The sequence below is a fragment of the Callospermophilus lateralis genome, unplaced genomic scaffold (assembly GCF_048772815.1).
Source record: "Callospermophilus lateralis isolate mCalLat2 unplaced genomic scaffold, mCalLat2.hap1 Scaffold_120, whole genome shotgun sequence".
Classification (NCBI taxonomy): Eukaryota; Metazoa; Chordata; class Mammalia; order Rodentia; family Sciuridae; genus Callospermophilus; species Callospermophilus lateralis.
In genome coordinates this window covers 105,561-119,377 of record NW_027512320.1, presented here as the reverse complement: position 1 = coordinate 119,377, position 13,817 = coordinate 105,561, and the positions used below count along the sequence as shown (strand labels likewise).

The 13,817-nt window shown below is 33.2% G+C and overlaps 1 pseudogene; it reads left to right on the top strand.

The window, feature by feature from the left end:
• Positions 1 to 741: 741 nt before the first annotated feature.
• Positions 742 to 1,556, top strand: LOC143386698 (complement component 1 Q subcomponent-binding protein, mitochondrial pseudogene; annotated as a pseudogene).
• Positions 1,557 to 13,817: the final 12,261 nt, after the last annotated feature.

Genomic DNA, 13,817 nt, shown 5'->3' with positions numbered 1-13,817 from the left:
AGTTCCCTGTCTTTAGAATGGGGTTTTCATGAGGATTAAGTAGCATACTACAACGTGCCTGGCACAATGCCTGGTACATAGCAGGTGCTGGGTAAATGATCTTATTCTTATATTAAAATAAACATGAGCTATTAATTAGTGTGATTCAATTTTAAATTTGACAGACATAAGAAGTATGTGCAATAGCTACTCTGGAAAATCATCGTATAGCATAATCCTACCACCTTGATGTTTGGTGGACTCTGGTATAGCTACATCAGAAAAGAAAGCTTTGGGAAGATAGCAGCTATTTTATAAAATATCACCTATGATACAGGTTTCCATTAATGAAATCATTTCACACAGATAGATATCTAATTATATTTATGTCATTAAAAATACAAATAACCATCTAAAAGTTTGTCTCTCTGGAATCCTTTTAGGCAAACACCACATTAAGGAGATACGTTCTTTTTTTTTTTTTTTTTTTTTTTAAGAGAGAGTGAGAGAGGAGAGAGAGAGAGAGTTTTTTTAAATATTTATTTTTTAGCTTTTGGTGGATACAACATCTCCGTTTGTATGTGGTGCTGAGGATCAAACCTGGGCCAGAGGAGCGCGCTACCGCTTGAGCCACATCCCTAGCCCGAGATACGTTCTTTTACAGCATCTTAAGCAGCAAGTAATTTATGCCTTCTTGAAAGAGGTTCAGGCCTTGGCTCGGGTTGTCCTTTGCGCTCCCACACTTGCGCCACCAACTTCGGGATGCTTCCTCTGCTGCGCTGCCTTCCCAGAGCCCCCAGCACCGCCATAGCCTGCCTCTGCGCTGTCACGCCCGTCCCTTGCCTCTGTCAACTGCTGCAGTGGGCACCCGGGGCCAAGCATTGGGCCCTAAAGACTGCTCTGTGTGTGAGCCAGGTCGGAGCAGCAGCCAGGCCTCTTGCAGCCTTCTGGGCCCTGCGGCTCTGGCTGCCGCACGCGGGGCATGGAAGGAGATAAAGCTTTTGTCGAATTCCTGACGAATGAAATTAAGGAAGAAAAGAAAATCCAGAAGCATAAGTCCCTTCCCAAGATGTCTGGAGTGAACGGGACAGAAGTTAAATTAGTGCAGAAAGCTGCTGGGGAAAAGATTACTTTCAACATTAACAATAGCATCCAACCAACATTTGATGGTGAGGAAGAGGCCTCAGAAGGGCAGAAGGTTGAAGAACAGGAGCCTGAACTGATCCACTCCCAGTTGTGTGGTTGAAGTTATGAAGAGCGATAGCCAGAAAGCTCTTGTACTAGACTGTCAGTATCCAGAGGATGAGATTGGACAAGAAGAGGAAGCCGAGAATGACATTTTCTCTATTAAGGAAGTTAGCTTTCAAACCACTGGCGAGTCTGAACGGAAAGACTAATTACACTGAACACAGATTCCTTAGACTGGGCCTTGTATGACCACCTAATGGATTTCCTTGCAGACCGAGGGGTGGACAACACTTTTGCAGATGAGGTGGTGGAACTCAGCACATCCCTGGAGCACCAGGAGTACATTAATTTTTCTTGAAGACCTCAAAAGTTTTGTCAAGAGCCACTAGAGCAATCAGAGACAATTGAAGGCCTTAATACTATGGTGAGCTTTGACCAGTGAACAAAAACTACCCTGACACCAGACTGTGTGCTTTGAATTGGATGTAATCCTAACATCAGGGGGGTGGGGCGGAATAAGCACATTTAAATTATTGCTATCATGCTCTCATTTACTGTTCATTTGATAGTTTTCCTGTACAAACCTATTATTTCTAGATTTTTGTATAACATAATGATGGGCAATAAAATTCTTTTATCTCCAAAAAAAGAGGTTCATATGATATTTGTAATTTCTTCATATAAAGATACCTGATAACATTTTACACTTTAGTTGGAGGACAGATCTTTCAATGCTCAAAGATTTAAAGGTTTTTTTCCCCATTTTTTTCAACGAACATGACAAGTTTATTTTATAGATGTTAATTCATTTCAGGAGTTGGAAATTCTAACTCTGATTTTTATTTAAAATATTCTCCTAATTCTTCATAACAGAAGTTGAGACTGTGTGTGTGTTTGCAAAAATTCTTGTTGTCTAACATTCAAGTTTTGTTTGGGAGGGGTGATGAAGGACAGTAGAAAAGTCATTACCATCTTTAGAATTCAATGTTGTATGCATAATTTGAATATACCTGAAAAACAATGGAAATTATTTCTACCATTTCAAGTTTTTAATTAATTTCTCAAGAGTGGAAGGAAATACTTTGAAAGATTTAGCAGTCAAATTCAAATGACTGTGCAAACAGGTGGCAAAATTTCTTCTCCACCTGCCATGCAACTTTATCTCAAGAAATGTTTCATTCAGCAAATGCTGCTGCTAACAGATAATTATCGTTTTCAGAGCAGAAAAACAAATGGAGGGGGGATAATTATTTGAAGAAAACATTTTTCTTGATTTTTTTAATTGTATGAAAAATATGTATTTTATTTTCTTGGGAGATGGGTGGTGGAAAGCATGAATGAGTGCATTGATTAATCCACCTGTTTTGTAGTATTGTTAAACCATTACTGGCTTTTTTTGTTTTATTTCTCTTTTTGTATACCAGAGACTGGTAGTAACTTTCAGATGTGATAATTATATTAACCTGGGATCTTAAAACATTTGTATAATACTTTAAATACTAGCTCAAGAGACCATATTCTTAGTGAAATTATGTTATTAGAATACATTGTTAGACTTAACCTCTGTAAGGAAATGGTGGCAAGCAAAATGTTGCACTGAGAAACGAATTGGTAACTAAATACAAAAAAGGTAAAGATATTGTTCATGTACTTTTGCATTTTTACTTTTCTTTGATTCATTTATTTGGTGTGAGCTAGAAGCTAATGAGCCAATGCATTAGTTGGCATACACAGCCTCTACTAAGAACAGTTATGTTTCTCTGTATTTTTGAAACTAATAATTTCAAAAAGCACCAAAATTTAGTTTCCCATTCCTTCCCAGTGAAATTTGACCTTTCTGTACAATCTGCCTTTCTGTATAACAAGAATTGGGGTTTGCAATGATTGAACCAAAGAAAATGAAATGTACATTTTATATTTTACCGGGACAACTCCTCATTTTTTAAGTACCAAAGTACTGGATACAGTGGATTTGTGAAGATTTAGTTCTGGGCATTGGGAGATTATTTGGGCATTGAACTCAAATACAATTTAAGAGGTGATCTTCCATTTCCTATGTGACATGTTAATTTGCTACAGCAAATTTTAAGAACATAACATTATTTATAGAATCTCTAACAAACTAAACTTCTACATAACTATTCTTTGTAGAAAATATATTTGAACTGGATTAACAGAGCACTCTCGCTATAGCCCGTCTACCAGGACATGGATGTAGTATAAAATCCTTCAGTGTCATGACATTTGCTATAAAAATAAAAGATTTGTCCATTAGGTGATTTTTAAAATTTTCTTTTCAAATATCCATTTGGATGAACATTCCATGTAGACAGTAGGGACTTAATATATGTCTGCACTAGAAACTTGAAAGAATGTCTTCTACTCTGCTCTCATCATTTTATAGGTTTAGAGTCTTTGTTTTAATTTGCATATTCTGGAATACTGATGAAGTTTAACCTACCATTTTTGTTAACCATTAGTATTTCATGATTGTGAATTGGGTGCTCATATGATTTACATATATTTCTCTTAGGGTGATTGTTAAACTATGGAAATTCTGAGGCAGGATTACAATGTTGGCATCATTTTGTGAACATACAACATACTTAAAATGTTTTCCTTGTTTGTCTTAAAACAATGCAAAGAAATGCCATATTCTGTGTATGTTCAGTTTGACCATGTTTATAATTCTTTCCGAAAAATGATACGGAGATGCTTCATCTGTAACCTAATGCTCTTCAAAAAAGTAATTGTTTTCTGTGAGCAAGCACAGTTGACTGATCCATGCCCATTTTTGTGAAAGATTACTTTTGTGTTCTGGGGGTGTTTACATTGTTTTGAAAATAGTAAGTGTCCAATGGATAGGAGTGCCTTGGCAGACATATGCAGATTTAATATTGTAGGAAGAAAGAGATATTTAATTTTTAGAAAGAAAATTGATGATTATAGTCTTTCCCCTGAATTTGGGACAGGATTTACTGCATTCTAAACTTCATATTGATAGAAATAACAATTGTTTTAAGCAGAATTAATAAATCATAGTTTTTACATGAGCTTATATAAAATGAAAGCTTTTCTACATAATTGTCTTACAAACTTAAAAGCCATTATCTGCTTATCTGCTATAAACACTTGATCTTTAAATTGATGGATGTGAGGACAGCACAGAAAATCTATTTAGTAGCCATGGAAGAGTTAGTGGTAATTAATAACTTTATTGTGTTTTGTATTGCTAACATCACTACATGGAATCAAGCAGAGAGGACCAGGGAATTGTTTAAATATGAAATTGATTGAGAAACATTTCATGAAGCACTCAATATCTCTATATCAAGGCATCTCAACTTTAGCACTATTGACATTTTTTCCCAAGAATATCTTTGATGTACAGAACTGTCCTGTGAGTTATAAAATGTTGGTAGCATCCAAGAGATGACAGTAATTGTATGCCCCTCCCCAATTGCTATAATAAAAATGCCTGTAGATATAGCTGAATGCATGTGTCTGGAGGCCAGCAAAATGTCTTTCACTCCTCCCTCCTTCTTTGAGAACCACTGGCCTGTATGTTGTTTTTAATCATATGAATTGAAAGCAAATAAGATTTTCTTTTAAAAAGATTTTTTGTTGTTGTTTTGGTTCATGGAATTACTCAGATAATCATTCCTTAAGGGTAGTCTGATATAATTGTGGCCTGGGGTTGCAGAGAGGTGTCACCTCCTTGCAATGTTGAGGAACAATGCTCTTCACATCTAGTCAATAAACTTAATGAAAAGGAGATGGGAGGGAATATTGATTCTGCAAAGAACAATGACATGTCATGTACTGTTACTGACACAGAAATTATAGGGAGTGTTTTGAATGTTAAAAGATCAATATATACTGACACAAAGTCATAAAGAAGATTAATTTACTGAAGGCTTCTTAAGCTTTTGAAGTAATTAATTAGAAAGCCAGATACCTTATATTGCCAAGAAAGGGCTGCATTTCCACATTCTGCTTTTCAATTTTAAGAGAAAGAGACAAATGACAAGTAAACAAGTTGTTATCTGTAATTTATTCATAAAAGCTATTTCCAGGGTGTGTCATAAGGGCCATGTTGTTTCAGCTTTACCCTTATACCTTTCACATCTATAGTTTTATAAAAATGATAATTGATAGTCATTTAAGCACAGCATGATAAAGAAATGTCTTTGGAATGATCCACAGAAATGAGATTCTATATTCATTCAGAGGACATATATTATGCTTTTCATGCCAGGCTCTGTGTAGAAAATATAGATACTAATAAAGATACTAGGTGCTTAAATATTCTATTAAACTAATTCTCAATGAATAGAAATCTTCTGATTAGAGATACTACTCACCATCAATGTATTTTTTTGAGTTTTCCTACTGATTCTGAAATTTTAAATGCCTGTCTACAAGTTATTGAGAAGTATAGGTGAAGACATGTATTAATATTTCTGTTATGATTATGGTATCTGAAGTTTAAGATTTTTTTCTTTTCATGAGATATTCTAAGAATTTTCACATTTTAGATTCTTAAAGCTCTGGAAATTTAATTTTGTTGTGAGGTAGGTGCTTACATTTTCTTTTCTTCCATGTGACAGTTATTAATTTGGTCAAGTGCTTTCTGGTTGCATATAAAATCCTGTGGGATTTTAATTTGAATTGCATTAAATTTCCACAACAGTTAATGGATAATTAATTATAATATTGAGTCCCTCCATTGGTGAATTTAGGGCATGTTAACATTTAATCAGGTTTTCTTATATGTCCTTCAACAATGTTTGTAACCTTCACAACAACAAAAGTCCTGCTTGATGTTTTATGTTGTTGTTTTTTGGTTCCTGTTGTTACAATAGTATTTTCTAATTAGTTTCCACTGTGTACTAGGAAGTTATTAATTTTTGTATATTGGTCTTTTGTCCTACAAATTTTCTCTCCTTTCTTACTACTAAAGAAAACCTTTTTGTTTTTTGTCTTTTTTGTTCTTATTCTTGTGCCCTTATTCCTTATCTTGTCTTATTGCAAGGATCTCCAGTACAATGTTTGACCTAATAGTCACAATCATCTTACTCTTGCTTTGATAGTACTACATCCAAAATGTCACTATTTATGTGATATTTACCATATGATTTTTTGTAAATATATTTCATAAGGTTAAAATGATATCCTTCTATTTCTTGTTTACCAAGATTTTATTTTTTAAATTAAATTTAGTGTCTATTGTATCATATGCTTTTTCTAAGTATCTTCTGAAATGATAACACATTTCTATTTTCTCCTTCAGTCGTCTAATGTAGTTAATTATATTGATAATTAACTTCTGATAGTTAACCAATCTTTTATACCAGCACTAAATCTTTCCAGGTCATATATTTTTGTTTTGTTTCAAACATATGGTTAAAAATCACAGTGCATTTAACACAAGATGATGGGAGTTGATGTGTTTTAAAGAAATAAAATCATTTTCTCAGACTTAGAGCTTAATTTTTTGATTACTGTAATTAGACAAGATTATGAACTTACCCTATTTCATCTGTCATTTGAAATGTGAAGCAGTTTTTTAAGTTGGTATAATTTAATGAAAAAAATATATTATAATTTTGGTTTCTATTTTTCCTTTTTGAAAATACTTGGCTTTAATATTATTTGGTTAAGCTCTCTTAATATGAGAGATCATGTGTATATGAGATACCTATGGGATTTAGGTGATTTGTTGTCATTTCATCATGTATCTTATTTCCTAAAACAGCATTTATATAATCAGAGTCTCAAGCTCAGTACCCAAGTTAACTTTGCCCTCACATATAATGTTGGCTTACCTCTTTTATGAAAGCATATCAGTAACTTCTCTGTCTTCCCATGGTTTTTCAATCAAGTGGCACAGAACTTTGTGTTGACTACTTAAAAACAATTTTTCAGAAAGTTGTATTACTTTTAATGCAAATCCCTGTTATTAAATGTCAAACATTAAGTGCCGCAGTCTGGCTGGGCACAATTCAGGAGCCACTTGTCAAAAGAAACTAACTTTATTTTTAGAACCACACACGATAAACAAAACAGCTCCTCAGGAAAAAACCCTCAGAGCCCAACTGCCACCACCGGCTTCCCACAAGCCACACACCCCAACAACCTCTTCCTCCCACAATCCTCCTGCTCTTGAGGCCGATTGGCTGGGTCGCATGGGTGGAGCCAAAAAAGTCCCCCAATGAGCAGCTCCGTGGTCTGAAAGGGCAGGGAAACAGCCCAATGAGCATCACCGCAGAGGAGCCAATCAGCTAGATGTTGCTAGATGTTGCTGGGGCTGCTGTGAGCCAATCATCAGCTGGTAGTCTGAAAGGGCAGGGAAACAGCTCAATGAGCATCTCCACAGAGGAGCCAATCAGCTAGGTGTTGCTGGGGCCGCTGTGAGCCAATCATCAGCTGGCAGTCTGAAAGTTTGCTGGAGCCCCTTCGGCTGTGGCTCTCAACAATTAAGTCCATAAATTTATACAAAAGATGCTTTATTCATGCATTCTAGGGGGTTTCTACTTTTTTTCCATTAAAATGAATGAAACATAACTTGATTTACAAAAGGATTAAAACATGATTAAGTTTCAGGAGTGATGTCATGTGAAATGCCTAGATGGGAAATAATAGATAATTTATTTTTCCTTTTTCTAAATATCAGAAATGTTTTAAATTAAATTACTTTATGGCAATTATTATCAGTTTAATTCTCCTGACTATGATTAGAATGTATAGGTAAAAAAATGCCTGGAGCAACAGCTGATTTTAACTTTCATTCTTGCAGTTAGATTCCTGGGGATGGGTATGTTTAGTCATTAGTTAAGTAAGGACAACCACATTTTGTCCAGAAATGGAAATTATTAATATATTAAAGGAAATTAGGAAAAAAAATGTATGCAGTCTGCAAAAAATAAGATCATGGGATAAATTATCCATATTCTAATTTGGGGGGGTTGGTAATAAGTGAATTCTGAATTAATCTAAAATGTATTTTCTGTGGGTATCTCTTTTATTGAATATTTATTAATTTTAATTAATATTAAAATGTTAGCATTCAAAATTGAAACAATTTTAAGAAGTTTTATGAATGAATGAATTTTATTCTATACATTTTAATCTAGGAATAAGTAGATAATTTTGTGTACTTAATATAGAGATAAATGTGTAATTCAGACAGTAATTCCATGCTCAATAAATTAAGAATCTGTAGTTTGCATTTTTATATTTGTCCAATCTCATACTGTTTAAGATAGATCAGAATAAATTTGTCTTTAACATTTGAAAAGAGAAAGAAGCATATTACATGTCAGAAGTCTAGACCTGAACTGTCCAATGGAAGTTTCCATAGTGAATAAAATCTTCTATAACTGCATTGTCTAATATCATACCCAGCAACAATATAAGGATATTGAGCATTAGAAATGTAGCTAGTACTATTGAAAACTATATTTTGAATTTTATTTAATTTTAATTAATTTCATCTTGCATACATATATTCACATGTGGCCAGTGTCTACCATATTAGACAGTGCTGGTCTAGAATCAGGTTCTCCAACCTTGTCATCATAGCCATAATTCACTACTACAACATCAACATAACTCTTGTTTTTATAAAATATGCATACCAAATTTGAAGTTCAAATACCTATTATTAAAATTTATTTGGCTAATATTTCACATGTGGATTAATTTACATTTTAAATAGCATACTGCCATAAACTAGAAAAATTCTGAACAAAGCAAATGCTGAAGAATTTTATTGTGTGTAGGGAAAACTGATGAAGGCTAGTAGAATTGACCAGTATATTTCTACCAGTTTCCATGCCAACAGAATTTTGATTATTGGGATATTTGATGATAATTGACACAATGGATAAATATGAAATACACATCCTAAGACCATTTTTATTTTCTATTAATGTTAAAAAATCTCAAACTAAGATTACTTGTTAATAACTTTCTTTAAAATAAAAAGTTTTCTAAGACTCTGATATGGAACTAAGACGGCCATTAAAATAAATTTATATTTGAAATATTAGATATAAAATATTAGATCTGTTACTGAGGTCTATACTTTTAAAGAGAATTAAACTACCCCTTAAGATTATACAATGATGTCACAATAACATTTTAAAAGCCAGAAATAATCAGAAACCACATTTTTAAATGGTGAATGACTACTATTATAAAATATTTTGTTAACTACTTTATTTCTAAGTATTTAAATCATGAATTAAAAATTGCTAAAGAATTGTTGCATATACTCTGAGGGAATGAAATCTTAAAATAATTTTCCAGGCCTTAAACTCAAAAGCTATATTCCAAGTTTTAGTTTTTCAGAAAAAATGTTTCTATACATTATTTATTCCAGAATAAGATACAATATATAACTATATGTTTTATTTTCTTTAATATTTTTTCAGCAAATTCATTTCAGACATTAATTGCTATGTAGGCTTTTTCTAAAAGGTATTAATGTTCTTAACATATAAATATACATGTACATATATGCATACATGTATATACTTTTAGAATTAAAACCAACATAGAATTATTTTATTAATACTGCTTGAATAACCTCATTTAGTCATTTTGGGCATGTAGACATTTATGAAAGATAAAATATATTTAAATATTAGATATAATTTCAAAAATTTAAAACGCGAATCTCACACACATAAAAAATGAAAATATGTGCTGAGGTTGTGGCTTAGTGGTAGAATGCTTGCCTACCACATGCGAGGCCCTGGGCTCAATCCTCAGCATCACATAAAAAAAAAATAAATAAAATAAAGGTATTGTGTCCAACTACAACTAAAAAATAAATATTAAAAAATTGAAAATATGTCAAAGACTTTTAGTCATTAAAAATGAACACTGGCAAAATGATACAATGGTTTGAAAACTTTATAAACAGTAGTTTTACCATCCATCTCAAAAAGATGCTGAATTAAGTTGCTAAGTTACAGACAAATTTGATTAATATAGAGCAATAAAACAATCTTTTTTTCAAAGAGAAAAATATGCATCTCTAGTGAAAAAAATATATATCTTAATATGTTCCCAAAATTAGGTCCTAATCAAACAGTAAATACTAAGTGTGACAGAAATACATCCCCTGACAGAACTGAATTTTTGAATGTGTCTGTCAAACAATGCTCAGTAAGACATTTAAAGTTGTATGTCCATGTACATATGTACAACTATAATGTACCAATTTAAAAAAATGAGGAAAAAATGCAATAACAACAGACATGTGGCCTTTATCTTATTTTAAGGCTTTTGATAATTTTTTTTAACAGAAAGGAAGTATTAGATCTTAGAATTTTTTTATCAGGATAATACTTTTTTTTCCCAAACCAAAACTCTATTATAAACAACAAAAAATCTAGATTATTTCTTCAGAAGCTCTTGAGAGATAAATAATTTGATTTTGCAATTTATGCAGCACATTTTACCAACACTGATAACCTTAGAAAACAGAATTTTGTCCATTTTAATGTGGTGACAAAGACTTTAAATATCATTGTAATTATTGATCAAACTAGAGTGGAGTCATCATGCAGACAATGCAGAGTGCAAGCCTTCCTGTTTTCTCTCAGTATTACACCTACCATTTCAGAGACCACTCTGCTTCCATCTGTCAGATTAAGGCTCTTTCTAGGCCACAAAGATTCTTTGGTTAAGAGAAGCAAGCAGAGGCCAGATGAAGGAGGAGACAATGGCATTAGAAGCCATGCGAGGCAATTCAAAGTTTATCCTGAAAGCAACTGGAGGACATGGAAGGTTTTAATCAAAGGAGAAACTTTATCATATTTCATTTTAGAAATGTAAATCTGGAAGAATTCTGATAAAAATGGCCAAGTAAATATGGACTAAGATATTCCCTCTTCTAGTTCCTAATAAAATAAAAAATTAAAAGAGGAGCAGGGAGACAAAAAAAATATTCACCAACTAAAGAAGAAAGTGGGGCAATTGGATGCTGTAAACATTAAGACACAGCTAAGGAAAGAAACAAGATTCAGTCACTGTCTGTGCAGCAACTTTTCCTGTCCCTGCCCCACCAAACAGAAAAGAAAAACAGCATTGGGTTAAAAATAATGTTGACAGCATAAAATCCTACCTGTTATTAATAATATATCTCCCTGATGCTCAAGTTTAGAGACAAGTAGCCTAAGGGGGTAAATACAGAACATGAAACGAGAGAGAGAGAGAGAGAGAGAGAGAGAGAGAGAGAGAGAGAGAGAGAGAGAGAGAGAGAGAAGAGCTAGAGAAAACCTTGGGATAGAGCTTTACTGACTAAAGCTAGTTCTTAGCAGAGGCAGAAAAATTGCCAGGACTGTACATTTTTTCTGGTCCTACACTAAATATGGTCTGAATACCAGAACTTATCCATGCAGGAACAGAATAGTCCCTCAACTGAGTAGAATGAACCTTTTCACTGGACACTAACAGAAGGCAAGAGGAGGGGCCATCTCTCAAGGGAGCTGGAAGCCCAGCTTCCAGATGAAAGATGCTCAAGGTTTCCAGTAAGCATTTTCCCTTCCCACCCCAGGTCTCAGGCAACAATGATAAGGAAGGACAGCTCTGGTCAATCCTCCAAGTCTTAAGTAATGCAGAAATGGTGATATGGGTTCCCAAAACATACATGTCCCAAAGAAACTCACAGCTTATCTGATCTAAAACTAAACAGTCAAGTCAAGCATTATACTTAGCTTGACACTGGAACGACTTTAGACTTACTATAGGCTTCTGAATTCTGGCACCCTAGCTGCTGATTTTATGAATTCTGTGTCATTTTATGAATACATTTTTTTATTTCACTCTCCAGCCCACTGAGGGAGAAGATCATCTGTGGTTGTCTTTGGGCATTACCTCATGTAGCTCTCTGTTTTTAAGTTGTTCTCTTTACTTATGTACTACGAAAAGAGAATATTGACTTTGTTAAACTATCTTTTAAAAGAAAAATAGATCAACACTAAATTAGCCCTGAGAACAAGGGAATTTCTCTTTATTTTTCTCTGAGTTAATTTTCTAGATAAGTGGTCATCATTTAAGTGAAGCGATGGTACACGTGCTAGCAATTTTCTTCCCAAGTTAACATAAATTGCTGCAAAATTGAGTCTTCATATAGAAGAAGTGCCGTAATTACCTCCAGTTTTCACTAGTCTTGGTTACTCTATCAAGCAGAGCAGATGTAAATTTCCTTAACCTGAACATTAGATTACAAATATCTACAAAGCAGGAAATAAGCCAAAGAAGTTCCTGAGCTATCAATTTATCAATATATTTTATTTTATAGAAATGACCTTGAATAAATATACATTAGAAAATGGCCTAAATTTCACTATTACTTAATTAATGAAGGACTTAAAGAGAATACAAACCCACTTTGAGTGTGAGAGATTTTAAGGAAAAAGGGGATCTTTTGCTCTTAAAAATTTCCCTGAGTATTTGACTCAGGAATAAGCCATAATTTCATTAAACAAAACAAAATGTGAAATATTTTTTTAATATCCTAGGAAAATTTTGTTAGAGACAGATAGTATTCTATTCAAATGTAACAGGATTATCTGCATGTTGATATTGTAGCTATGTAAAGGCAAGCCTTGTAGTATATAACAATTATGTTGATAGACTAATATTTTTATTAATATACAAAATAATATTTTGAACTTAGGTGATCCATTAACCCTGTATTTAATAGAACATATAATACAGCAAAATTATACCTCTGACATACTACCCACTATGAAATTTTTATGAAGACACTAATAGTGTCAAAAATGTCAAATTTGAAAAATATGATGTATAATATCCCTCAAAAATATTTAATATATTTTTAAAGAATCATGTTATTTATTTTCTATTTTATTTTATAAATAATTATTAATTATATTCCAACAAATTTATTTATTAGTCTAAAAACTACTTCATAAGCAAATATTTATTGATATTTCATCATGTTCCTTTAAAAATTTCTACCCTTCAGAAATGGAAGGAAGACTTTATCCCAAACATTCTGTACAATATTGAGTAACTGCATATTTAGCAGTTTATACAAAAATGGTCAAGAGCCCAATATTTAAACATATCAGCCTCAAAGACTTTATAGAACTGTATTATCCATATGAACTTCTTCTGAAAATCCCCTACATATTCAGAATGTTTTCTTGTTGTTATTCATCAAAATTATCCATTTTCTGCAAAATTGAATGTCATGGTAGTTAATTAAAAATGGAAACTCCTCATTTATATGTATTTTTTTTCTCTATTTTTATATCTGCCCATTTGAAGAAATAGGAACTTATTTTAAGAATGACCTTGTCTTGGAAAGGTCCTCTCTAATTGACCCATTCAGAAGTTCTTGGTAAGATATCTAGCATGGTCAACTTTTGGCTTATGTCAGATTCCTATGGGATGCTGGCCTGGTGTCTGAGTTGGTAGAATTGGGCCTGAAACCTGCACCACTAAATTAAAACTATTGGCTGAATCTGTGGGGGGTGGGAATGAATCTGTATTTTCAGGACTGGCCTGTAAATTTGGTGCATGGTGATTGACCTGGTGCTAGTGTAGTCCTTGGGCCTTAATTTGAAGGGGCATGACATGGGAATGGACCTGTAGCCTAAGTCCAT